Below are 15439 nucleotides of genomic sequence, written 5' to 3'. Positions count from 1 at the left end.
CCATGTAACCTTCAGATATCTCACCATTTAACCTCCAGATATCTCACCATGTAACCAATAGATATCTCACCATGTAACCAATAGACGTCTCACCATGTAACCAATAGATATCTCACCATGTAACCAATAGATATCTCACCATGTAACCAATAGATATCTCACCATGTAACCAATAGATATCTCACCATGTAACCAATAGGAATCTCACCATGTAACCAATAGATATCTCACCATGTAACCTCCAGATATCTCACCATGTAACCTCCAGATATCTCACCATGTAATCTTCAGACATCTCACCATGTAACCTCCAGACATCTCACCATGTAACCTCCAGATATCTCACCATGTAACCAATAGATATCTCACCATGTAACCAATAGATGTCTCACCATGTAACCAATAGATATCTCACCATGTAACCAATAGATATCTCACCATGTAACCTCCAGATATTTCACCATTTAACCAATAGATATCTCACCATGTAACCTCCAGATATTTCACCATGTAACCAATAGATATCTCACCATGTAACCAATAGATATTTCACCATGTAACCTCCAGATATCTCACCATGTAACCAATAGATATCTCACCATGTAACCTATAGATGTCTCACCATGTAACCTCCAGATATCTCACCATGTAACCAATAGATATCTCACCATGTAACCTCCAGATATCTCACCATGTAACCTCCAGATATCTCACCATGTAATCTCCAGATATCTCACCATGTAACCTTCAGATATCTGACCATGTAACCAATAGATATCTCACCATGTAACCTTCAGATATCTCACCATTTAACCTCCAGATATCTCACCATGTAACCAATAGATATCTCACCATGTAACCAATAGACGTCTCACCATGTAACCAATAGATATCTCACAATGTAACCAATAGATATCTCACCATGTAACCAATAGATATCTCACCATGTAACCAATAGATATCTCACCATGTAACCAATAGATATCTCACCATGTAACCAATAGATATCTCACCATGTAACCTCCAGATATCTCACCATGTAACCAATAGATATCTCACCATGTAACCTCCAGATATCTCACCATGTAACCTCCAGATATCTCACCATGTAACCTCCAGATATCTCACCATGTAACCTCCAGATATCTCACCATGTAACCTCCAGATATCTCACCATGTAACCAATAGATATCTCACCATGTAACCAATATATATCTCACCATGTAACCAATAGATATCTCACCATGTAATCTCCAGATATCTCACCATGTAACCAATAGACATCTCACCATGTAACCAATAGATATCTCACCATGTAACCTCCAGATATCTCACCATGTATCCAATAGATATCTCACCATGTAACCAATAGATATTTCACCATGTAACCTCCAGATATCTCACCATGTAACCAATAGATATCTCACCATGTAACCAATAGATATCTCACCATGTAACCAATAGATATCTCACCATGTAACCAATAGATATCTCACCATGTAACCAATAGATTTCTCACCATGTAACCTCCAGATATCTCACCATGTAACCAATAGATATCTCACCATGTAACCTCCAGATATCTCACCATGTAACCTCCAGACATCTCACCATGTAACCTTCAGATATCTCACCATGTAACCAATAGATATCTCACCATGTAACCTCCAGATATCTCACCATGTAACCTCCAGATATCTCACCATGTAACCTTCAGATATCTCACCATGTAACCTCCAGACATCTCACCATGTAACCTCCAGATATCTCACCATGTAACCAATAGATATCTCACCATGTAACCTCCAGATATCTCACCATGTAACCAATAGATGTCTCACCATGTAACCTTCAGATATCTCACCATGTAACCAATAGATATCTCACCATGTAACCTCCAGATATCTCACCATGTAACCTCCAGATATCTCACCATGTAACCTTCAGACATCTCACCATGTAACCTCCAGACATCTCACCGTGTAACCTCCAGATATCTCACCATGTAACCAATAGATATGTCACCATGTAACCTCCAGATATCTCACCATGTAACCAATAGATGTCTCACCATGTAACCAATAGATATCTCACCATGTAACCAATAGATATCTCACCATGTAACCAATAGATATCTCACCATGTAACCAATAGATATCTCACCATGTAACCTCCAGATATCTCACCATGTAACCAATAGATATCTCACCATGTAACCAATAAATATCTCACCATATAACCTCCAGATATCTCACCATGTAACCTCCAGATATCTCACCATGTAACCTCCAGATATCTCACCATGTAACCTATACATAACTCAATACTTTCTGTAGGCCCTTACATTTCTAACAACAGCAAGAAGCTAAATGTTATTGTAAAGGGTTATGCCAAAATGAAGAATCAAATGTCCTAATGATGGAGCATTTCTGGTTCCTTTGAATAAACCTTCCATCTAACCCTTTCGATATCCTCCTGCCACCAATTCATTAATTAATCAATTTTCATCAAATGCTTTTGTACCTTTTCCTGACATCCCTACAAAACCTCTATCCCAAGCAATGAAATCTACTGATATCGAAATCCCTACCACTTCTCTAATACCAGGCCATGAAATCTAATGATATCTTCTCAACTCGTTTGACACGGATAGTTTTGTTCATTAGCTTCTCTTAAAATTGAAAAAGTGTTCTCTGTCTCGACTACTGCTCACTAATCAATAATACTTCTTATGACATCAATTTGTTGCATCGAGCAGTAGTTGTCTGTCCTCAGACCAAAAAGCCATTTCTCATCCTTGTAGTAAACAGTTTGGGTCTGTATTCACAAACCGTCTGAGTGTAATGGTGTTCTGAAATGGACCCAGAGGAGACCTGTTATGGTATGGACCCAGAGGAGACCTGTTATGGTATGGACCCAGAGGAGATCTGTTATGGTATGGACCCAGAGTAACTCAATGTCTTGTGAAACACTATTTGTTAGCTATTAGCAATAATTATCCCTTCTACTGATCATCCCTGCTACTGATCATCCCTGCTACTGATCATCCCTGCTACTGATCATCTCTACTACTGATCATCTCTACTACTGATCATCTCTACTACTGATCATCTCTACTACTGATCATCTCTACTACTGATCGTCTCTGCTACTGATCATCCCCACTACTGATCATCTCTGCTACTGATCATCTGTACTACTGATCATCTCTACTACTAATCATCCCTGCTACTGATCATCCCCACTACTGGTCATCTCTACTACTGATCATCTCTACTACTGATCATCTCTACTACTGATCATCCCCACTACTGATCATCCCTGCTACTGATCATCTCTACTACTGATCATCTCTACTACTGATCATCTCTACTACTGATCATCCCTGCTACTGATCAGCTCTACTACTGATCATCCCTGCTACTGATCATCCCTAACACTGATCATCCCTGCTACTGATCATCCCCGCTACTGATTATCTCTACTACTGATCATCCCTGCTACTGATCATCTCTACTACTGATCATCCCTGCTACTGATCATCTCTACTACTGATCATCCCTGCTACTGATCATCTCTACTACTGATCAGCTCTACTACTGATCATCCCCACTACTGATCATCTCTACTACTGATCATCCCTGCTACTGATCATCCCTGCTACTGATCATCCCTATTACTGATCATCTCTACTACTGGTCATCCCTGCTACTGATCATCCCTGCTACTGATTATCCCTGCTACTGATCATCTCTACTACTGATCATCCCTACTACTGATCATCCCTGCTACTGATCATCGCTGCTACTGATCCCTCCCACTACTGATCATCTCCACTACTGATCATCCCCGCTTCTGATCATCTCTACTACTGATCATCTCTGCCACTGATCATCCCTGCTACTGATCATCCCTGCTACTGATCATCCCTACTACTGATCATCTCTACTACTGATAATCTCTGCTACTGATCATCTCTACTACTGATCATCTCTACTACTGATCATCTCTGCTACTGATCATCCCTGCTACTGATCATCTCTACTACTGATCATCTCTACTACTGATCATCCCTACTACTGATCATCTCTACTACTGATCATCCCTGCTACTGATCATCTCTGCTACTGATCATCCCTGCTACTGATCATCCCTACTACTGATCATCTCTACTACTGATCATCCCTGCTACTGATCATCCCTGCTACTGATCATCTCTGCTACTAATCATCCCTGCTACTAATCATCCCTGCTACTGATCATCCCTTCTACTGATCATCTCTGCTACTGATCATCCCTGCTGCTGATCATCTCTACTTCTAATCATCCCTGCTACTGATCATCTCTACTACTGATCATCCCTGCTACTGATCATCTCTGCTACTGATCATCCCTGCTACTGATCATCTCTACTTCTAATCATCCCTGCTACTGATCATCCCTGCTACTGATCATCCCTGCTGCTGATCATCTTCGCTACTGATCATCCCCGCTACTGATCAAAGTTAGCCCAAGATATGGAACAATATGATTTTTGTAAGATGGGAAAGGGAAACACCATTAAGGGCTTGATTCAATCTGTGTCGCTGGAGATCCATATTGTAGCGTGACTGACCTTTAACCCTTTACACTGAATGGGAATTGGCCTATATGGATAGGGCTACATTTAAATGTTTCTAAGAGAAGACATCGGAGAAGCATATGCATAACCAAAGTAGCAATTGAAAGGAAACAGATAATGGATTGATTATTAGACCAAAAGGTAAACTTTCTTCACAATAGACAAACATAGTTTGTATAGTTCAAAGTTTTTTATTTTACCTTTATTAACTATGCAAGTCAGTTAAGAACGCATTCTTATTTTCAATGACGGTCTAGGAACAGTGGGTTTAACTGCCTTGTTCAGGGGCAGAACGACAGATTTGTACCTTGTCAACTCAGGGATTCAAACTTGCAACCTTTCGGTTACTAGTCCAACGCTCTAACCACTAGGCTACCCTGCTGCCCCAGGTCATAGTTCATAGTTCATTCTGTTCAGAACAACCCAGGATATGATGTCACGTCATCTGATAACCGTACATCTAACATAGTGATCAATAAACATGGACACTGTATTACGACATGAGTGTTATGATATGGAAATGTGTGGTACACATTTGACCTCACGGGTGTGTGTAGTTTGCTTGTATGACATCGAAGCGATATTTATTATAATCCTCAACGTCTCATCTTTCAGAACACATCGACTCCTCTCCAGTCACAGCATTCCCCACCCCCCTCTCTCACTCAGACAACTGAAAAATGTGCAAAAGTTTCCCAATTAGCAGAAGGGATGGGGGATGGGGTCAACTTCTTGTCACCTGCGGTGCTCAAGTTCAGAACGGCTGTCAGTCAAAACCCACACAGAGCTGTGAAGCGCAGAGCCTGAGGTCTGACTTCAAAGTAATGCATGTTACTGTACAGCCACTACGTTCCAATTTAGGTGGTTATTAGTGCCCAACGCTGCCATTTTCAACCCGTATAAAGGTACGAGTATAAAGGCTTTATGGGCAAATGTTCCCGCGTTCGTTCGCGAAGACCGCATTCACGGGTAAACATTGCATTTTGCAGGCTCAATCGGATATGACCTTTACATTTAAATCGTGCTGCAATGCGGAACTACAGCGCTACGGATTGAATCAAGCCCATAGAACCAGATTAAAACGTGGCCCTGAGGCATATCAATGTACCACAGTGGGGCAGATCCTCTACATGTGACATTGTTAACCCACCTCCCCAAGGCGACTGACTGGTACATGCTAATGTGCGTGACCAGAACATGTGTTGAGATAGGAAGACAATCCCTGGGGTAGAATACACTGGGACTGGGACTGGGAGCTAGCCGAGGGGCTTAGCAACGAAAAGACAAACATAATGATGCTGTGCGTGACTCATTAGCCTTCCCCAAACCACAGAGGAGAGAATTACCCTAAAAGCAGACAGTTATTAATATATGACTGCCATGTCTCTAATGTGTAGCATTTATATTTTAGTGTTTTTGTTTTTTTTTCTTTTCTCCCGCCTATGATTGTTATAATTGTGTCACTAATTCCTTATTGTGTACTTTTGTATTGTTTTGTGAAGCAGGGCTCCTTTGCAACAGAGACTTTGGTCTCAATGGGACTTCCCTGTAATAATAAATGTTCAATAAAATGTGGATGGAATATCACAAGAGGTGGCCATGGCAGAAATCCCCAGGGGCATTTCTGGATGTTGCCTCGTTTCGATCCTGCAGTTTGGATAGATATATGATCAGTTTATATCAGTTTGGATAGATCTATGATCAGTTAAGATCAGTTTGGATGGATCTATAATCAGTTTATATCAGTTTGGATAGATTTGGATAGATATATGATCAGTTCAGATCAGTTTGGATAGATATATGATCAGTTTATATCAGTTTGGATAGATATATGATCCGTTTATATCAGTTTGGATAGATATATGATCAGTTTATATCAGTTTATATCAGTTTGGATAGATTTGGATAGATATATGATCAGTTCAGATCAGTTTGGATAGATTTGGATAGATATATGATCAGTTTATATCAGTTTGGATAGATATATGATCAGTTCAGATCAGTTTGGATAGATATATGATCAGTTCAGATCAGTTTGGATAGATTTGGATAGATATATGATCAGTTTATATCAGTTTGGATAGATATATGATCAGTTCAGATCAGTTTGGATAGATATATGATCAGTTTATATCAGTTTGGATAGATATATGATCAGTTTATATCAGTTTGGATAGATATATGATCAGTTTATATCAGTTTGGATAGATATATGATCAGTTCAGATCAGTTTGGATAGATATATGATCAGTTCAGATCAGTTTGGATAGATATATGATCAGTTTATATCAGTTTGGATAGATATATGATCCGTTTATATCAGTTTGGATAGATATATGATCAGTTTATATCAGTTTATATCAGTTTGGATAGATATATGATCCGTTTATATCAGTTTGGATAGATATATGATCAGTTTATATCAGTTTGGATAGATATATGATCAGTTTATATCAGTTTGGATAGATATATGATCAGTTCAGATCAGTTTGGATAGATATATGATCAGTTTATATCAGTTTATATCAGTTTGGATAGATTTGGATAGACCTATGATCAGTTAAGATCAGTTTGGATGTCTCTATAATCAGTTTATATCAGTTTGGATAGATATATGATCCGTTTATATCAGTTTGGATAGATATATGATCAGTTTATATCAGTTTGGATAGATATACGATCAGTTTATATCAGTTTGGATAGACATATGATCAGTTCAGATCAGTTTGGATAGATATATGATCAGTTTATATCAGTTTATATCCGTTTGGATAGATTTGGATAGACCTATGATCAGTTAAGATCAGTTTGGATGTCTCTATAATCAGTTTATATCAGTTTGGATAGATTTGGATAGACCTAAAATAGTGTTGAGTGGTTTCTGATTTACAGTCAAGAGAGGTTTGTTTTTAGAGTATTTTGTGATTGTGTTAGTCCTGTAGTTCTGAATAACTCTAAGGAGGACAGTGCTTTTGGTTTTCAAATTAATGACAAAAAAATTGCACTTCAGCTGCCAAATGTGTTAAAATAAGAGAGACGAGATGTTTTAGCAGTTGTTTGATCGCAAATCACAAGTGCTTCTCATCTCTTCAATGAAAAATACTGTATATTTTCACATTCTGCCCCGTCAAACCCTCAACCCCTAAAAGCCATTGACATGATAAACGACATTTGTTAGATAACTCATCACTTGCTGAAACAAAAAGCTCTGATTTTAGCCGTGTTTATTCTGTATAACACATGACGTTGTTTGATAATAACTAAAGAGACAAATGGACAGTACTTTATGGATAGCGATGATCTCTCTACAAAACCAAGAGATCTAATCATCAAGTCTCCTCTCTAAAAGGTTCAACGTTAGGACAACATTTCTCCCAAACCACCACCTCGCTCCAGAAATCACCCCACTGTTTACACTGGTGTTAATCCAGAGCTTCCTCTAATGCATCACTGACAATACCAGCCTCTGAGGCTGACACACCACTACCCCACGACCCAACTACCCCACGACCCAAACTACCCCACGACCCAACTACCCCACGACCCAACTACCCCACGACCCAACTACCCCACGACCAAACTACCCCACGACCCAACTACCCCACGACCCAACTACCCCACGACCAAACTACCCAACTACCCCACTAACTAACTACCCCACGACCAAACTACCCAACTACCCCACGACCCAACTACCCAACTACCCCACGACCCAACTACCCCACGACCCAACTACCCCACTACCCAACTATACCACGACCCAACTACCCACTACCCAACTACCCCACTACCCAACTACCCCACTACCCAACTACCCCACGACCCAACTACACCACTACCCAACTACCCCACTACCCAACTACCCCACGACCCAACTATACCACTACCCAACTACCCCACTACCCAACTACCCCACTACCCCACTACCCAACTACCCCACGAACCAACTATACCACTACCCAACTATACCACTACCCAACTACCCACTACCCAACTACCCCACTACCCAACTACCCCACTACCCAACTACCCCACGACCCAACTATACCACTACCCAACTACCCCACTACCCAACTACCCCACTACCCAACTACCCCACGACCCAACTATACCACTACCCAACTATACCACTACCCAACTACCCAACTACCCCACTACCCAACTACCCCACGACCCAACAATCCACTACCAAACTACCCCACGACCCAACTACCCCACGACCCAACTACCCCACTACCCAACTACCCCACTACCCAAATACCCAACTACCCCACGACCCAACTACCCCACTACCCAACTACCCCACGACCCAACTACCCCATTACCCAACTACCCCACGACCCAACTACCCCACGACCCAACTACCCCACAACCCAACTACCCAACTACCCCACGACCCAACTACCCCACGACCCAACTACCCCACTACCCAACTACCCCACGACCCAACTACCCCACGACCCAACTACCCAACTTCACCACTACCCAACTACCCCACTACCCAATTACCCTTACGACCCAACTACCCCACGACCCAACTACCCACTACCCAACTACCCCACTAGCCAACTACCCCGCTACCCAACTACCCCACTACAAAACTATACCACGACCCAACTACCCACTACCCAACTACCCCACTACCCAACTACCCCACTACCCAACTACCCCACGACCCAACTATACCACTACCCCACGACCAAACTACCCCACGACCAAACTACCCCACGACCCAACTACCCCACGACCTAACTACCCCACGACCAAACTACCCCACGACCCAACTACCCCACGACCCAACTACCCCACGACCCAACTACCCCACGACCAAACTACCCCACGACCCAACTACCCCACGACCCAACTACCCAACTACCCCACTAACCAACTACCCCACGACCAAACTACCCAACTACCCCACGACCCAACTACCCAACTACCCCACGACCCAACTACCCAACTACCAAACTACCCCACAACCCAACTACCACACGACCCAACCACCCCACGACCCAACTACCCCACGACCCAACTACCCCACTACCAAACTACCCCACAACCCAACTACCACACGACCCAACTACCCCACGACCCAACTACCCCACTACCAAACTACCCCACAACCCAACTACCCCACGACCCAACTACCCCACAACCCAACTACCCCACGACCCAACTACCCCACGACCCAACTACCCCACGACCCAACTACCCCACGACCCAACTACCCAAATACCAAACTACCCCACAACCCAACTACCCCACGACTCAACTACCCCACGACCCAACTACCCCACGACCCAACTACCCCACGACCCCACGACCCAACTACCCCACGACCCAACTACCCCACTACCCCACTACCCCACTACCCCACTACCCAACTACCCAACTACCCCACGACCCAACTACCCCACGACCCAACTACCCCACGACCCAACTACCCCACGACCCAACTACCCCACTACCCAACTACCCCACGACCCAACTACCCCACTACCCAACTACCCAACTACCCCACGACCCAACTACCCCACTACCCCACTACCCAACTACCCCACTACCCCACTACACCACTACCAAACTACCCCACGACCCAACTACCACACGACCCAACTACCCCACGACCCAACTACCCCACTACCAAACTACCCCACAACCCAACTACCCCACGACCCAACTACCCCACAACCCAACTACCCCACGACCCAACTACCCCACGACCCAACTACCCCACGACCCAACTACCCAAATACCAAACTACCCCACGACCCAACTACCCCACGACTCAACTACCCCACGACCCAACTACCCCACGACCCAACTACCCCACGACCCAACTACCCCACTACCAAACTACCCCAACTACCCAACTACCCCACTACCCAACTACCCCACGACCCCACGACCCAACTACCCCACTACCCCACTACCCAACTACCCCACGACCCAACTACCCCACGACCCAACTACCCCACGACCCAACTACCCCACGACCCAACTACCCCACTACCCCACTACCCAACTACCCAACTACCCAACTACCCAACTACCCCACGACCCAACTACCCCACGACCCAACTACCAAACCACCCAACTACCCCACGACCCAACTACCCCACTACCCCACTACCCAACTACCCCACGACCCAACTACCCCACTACCCCACTACCCAACTACCCCACTACCCCACTACACCACTACCCAACTAACCCACGACCCAACTACCCCACTACCCCACTACCCAACTACCCCACTACCCAACTACCCCACGACCAAACTACCCCACGACCCAACTACCCCACGACCCAACTACCCCACGACCCAACTACCCCACGACCAAACTACCCCACGACCCAACTACCCGACTACCAACTATCCACTACCAAGCTACCCCACGACCCAACAACCCCACGACCCAACAATCCACTACCAAACTACCCCACGACCCAACTACCCCACGACCCAACTACCCCACTACCCAACTACCCCACGACCCAACTACCCCACGACCCAACTACCCCATTACCCAACTACCCCACGACCCAACTACCCCACGACCCAACTACCCAACTACCCCACGACCCAACTACCCCACGACCCAACTACCCCACAACCCAACTACCACACGACCCAACTACCCAACTACCCAACTACCCCACGACCCAACTACCCCATGACCCAACTACCCCACGACCCAACTACCCCACGACCCAACTACCCAACTTCACCACTACCCAACTACCCCACTACCCAACTACCCCACCACCCAACTACCCACTACCCAACTACCCCACTACCCAACTACCCCACTACCCAACTACCCCACTACCCAACTATACCACGACCCAACTACCCACTACCCAACTACCCCACTACCCAACTACCCCACTACCCAACTACCCCACGACCCAACTATACCACTACCCAACTACCCCACTACCCAACTACCCCACTACCCAACTACCCCACGACCCAACTATACCACTACCCAACTATACCACTACCCAACTACCCAACTACCCCACCACCCAACTACCCCACGACCCAACAATCCACTACCAAACTACCCCACGACCCAACTACCCCACGACCCAACTACCCCACTACCCAACTACCCCACTACCCAAATACCCAACTACCCCACGACCCAACTACCCCACTACCCAACTACCCCACGACCCAACTACCCCATTACCCAACTACCCCACGACCCAACTACCCCACGACCCAACTACCCCACAACCCAACTACCCCACGACCCAACTACCCCACGACCCAACTACCCCACTACCCAACTACCCCACTACCCAACTACCCCACGACCCAACTACCCCACGACCCAACTACCCCACGACCCAACTACCCAACTTCACCACTACCCAACTACCCCACTACCCAATTACCCCACGACCCAACTACCCCACGACCCAACTACCCACTACCCAACTACCCCACTACCCAACTACCCCACTACCCAACTACCCCACTACCCAACTATACCACGACCCAACTACCCACTACCCAACTACCCCACTACCCAACTACCCCACTACCCAACTACCCCACGACCCAACTATACCACTACCCCACTACCCAACTACCCAACTACCCAACTACCCAACTACCCCACTACCCAACTACCCAACTACCCCACTACCCAACTACCCCACTACCCAACTAACCCACTACCCAACTACCCAACTACCCCACTACCCAACTACCCCACGACCCAACTACCCAACTACCCACGACCCAACTACCCAACTACCCAACTACCCCACTACCCCACTACCCAACTACCCAACTACCCCACTACCCAACTACCCCACTACCCAACTACCCAACTACCCAACTACCCCACTACCCAACTACCCCACGACCCAACTACCCCACGACCCAACTACCCAACTACCCCACTACCCAACTACCCACTACCCACTACCCAACTACCCCACTACCCCACTACCCAACTACCCCACTACCCAACTATACCACTACCCAACTACCCCACTACCCCACTACCCCACTACCCAACTACCCAACTACCCACTACCCAACTACCCCACTACCCAACTACCCCACTACCCAACTACCCCACGACCCCACTACCCAACTACCCCACGACCCCACGACCCAACTACCCCACGACCCAACTACCCCACTACCCAACTACCCCACGACCCAACTACCCAACTACCCTACTACCCAACTACAAAACTACCCAACTACCTCACCACCCAAATACTCCATTACCCAACTACCCAACTACCTCACCACCCAACTACCCAACTACTCCACTACCCAACTACCCCACTACCCAACTACCCCAACTCCCCCACTACCCAACTACCCCATTACCCAACTACCCCATTTACCAACAGATACAGGGTTGCTGATCGAGGACCAGGTCCCCCCCTGTCCATATAATTGTATTCCTTTTGCTCTACAAGGAAAATGTTATCCTCGATCAGCAGTCCTGAAACAGGCTCTGATGATTTCATGACTCTGACTATGCCAGCCACCCGGGGTAATAAATCAAAAAGTGGGCTGCCCACCTGGCTTATTGATCAATGAAGAAACATCTGATGTTTGAGGAGAGCGTGTGTGTTTCTCTACGTTGGAGTAGGATAAAGAAGCAGAGTTGAAGAGCCAAACCTGTCGCGACTTACTGAGTGAGGTGTAATATAGTGCCAAGTACATATGAATAGATAGAACGACCCATAAATCAAAACAAATCAAATGTTATCTGTCAAATGAGACTAATTCAAAAGGTGTAGACTTCACAACAATGCAGGTAAGAAAAATGAGGATAACAATAAGAAATAAAAGTTACAAATTAAAGAGCAGCAGTAAAATAACAATAACAAGGCTATATACAGGGGGAACCGGTACAGAGTTAATGTGGAGACTATATACAGGGGGTACCGGTACAGAGTTAATGTGGAGGCTATATACAGGGGGTACCGGTACAGAGTCAATGTGGAGGCTATATACAGGGGGGTACCGGTACAGAGTCAATGTGGAGGCTATATACAGGGGGTACCGGTACAGAGTCAATGTGGAGACTATATACAGAGGTACAGAGTCAATGTGGAGGCTATATACAGGGGGTACCGGTACAGAGTTAATGTGGAGGCTATATACAGGGGGTACCGGTACAGAGTCAATGTGGAGGCTATATACAGGGGGTACCGGTACAGAGTCAATGTGGAGGCTATATACAGGGGGGGTACCGGTACAGAGTCAATGTGGAGGCTATATACAGGGGTACAGAGTCAATGTGGAGGCTATATACAGGGGTACAGAGTCAATGTGGAGGCTATATACAGGGGTACAGAGTCAATGTGGAGGCTATATACAGGGGGAACCGGTACAGTGTCAATGTGGAGGCTATATACAGGGGGTACTGGTACAGAGTCAATGTGGAGGCTATATACAGGGGGTACCGGTACAGAGTCAATGTGGAGGCTATATACAGGGGGTACCGGTACAGAGTCAATGTGGAGGCTATATACAGGGGGTACCGGTACAGAGTCAATGTGGAGGCTATATACAGGGGGTACCGGTACAGAGTCAATGTGGAGGCTATATACAGGGGGTACCGGTACAGAGTCAATGTGGAGACTATATACAGGGGGTACCGGTACAGAGTCAATGTGGAGGCTATATACAGGGGGTACGGTACAGAGTCAATGTGGAGGCTATATACAGGGGGTACCGGTACAGAGTCAATGTGGAGGCTATATACAGGGGGTACCGGTACAGAGTCAATGTGGAGACTATATACAGGGGGTACCGGTACAGAGTCAATGTGGAGACTATATACAGGGGGAACCGGTACAGAGTCAATGTGGAGGCTATATACAGGGGGTACCGGTACAGAGTCAATGTGGAGGCTATTTACAGGGGTACAGAGTCAATGTGGAGGCTATATACAGGGGGTACCGGGACAGAGTCAATGTGGAGGCTATATACAGGGGTACCGGTACAGAGTCAATGTGGAGGCTATATACAGGGGGTACCGGTACAGAGTCAATGTGGAGGCTATATACAGGGGGTACCGGTACAGAGTCAATGTGGAGGCTATGTACTCTATCTTTCAAAAGTTTGGGGTCACTTAGAAATTTCTACTACTCCCTTCACAGAACAGCGTAAACTGACTCTAACCAGAATAGAAAGAGGAGTGGGAGGCCCCGGCGCACAACGGAGCAAGAGGACAAGTACATTAGAGTCTCTAGTTTGAGAAACAGACGCCTCACAAGTCTTCAACTGTCAGCTTCATTAAATAGTACCCACAAAACACCAGTCTCAACGTCAACAGTGAAGAGGTGACTCCGGGATGCTGGCATTCTAGGCAGAGTTGCAAAGAAAAAGCCATATCTCAGACTGGCCAATAAAAAGAAAAGATTAAGATGGGCAAAAGAACACAGACACTGGACAGAGGAACTCTGCCAAGAAGGCCAGTATCCCGGAGTCGCCTCTTCACTGTTGACGTTGAGACTGGTGTTTTGTGGGTACTATTTAATGAAGCAGACAGTTGAGGACTTGTGAGGCGTCTGTTTCTCAAACTAGTCAGTCTAATGTACTTGTCCTCTTGCTCAGTTGTGCACCGGGGCCTCCCACTCCTCTTTCTATTCTGGTTAGAGCCAGTTTGCGCTGTTCTGTGAAGGGAGTAGTACACAGCGTTGTACGAGATTTTCAGTTTCTTGGCAGTTTCTCGCATGGAATAGCCTTCATTTCTCAGAACAAGAATAGATTTAAGAGTTTCAGAAGAAAGTGCTTTGTTTCTGGTCATTTTGAGCCTGTAATGGAAC

This window comes from Salmo trutta, chromosome 27 (genome assembly GCF_901001165.1).
Source record: "Salmo trutta chromosome 27, fSalTru1.1, whole genome shotgun sequence".
In the NCBI taxonomy this organism is placed as follows: domain Eukaryota; kingdom Metazoa; phylum Chordata; class Actinopteri; order Salmoniformes; family Salmonidae; genus Salmo; species Salmo trutta.
This window is presented reverse-complemented; position numbering follows the sequence as displayed.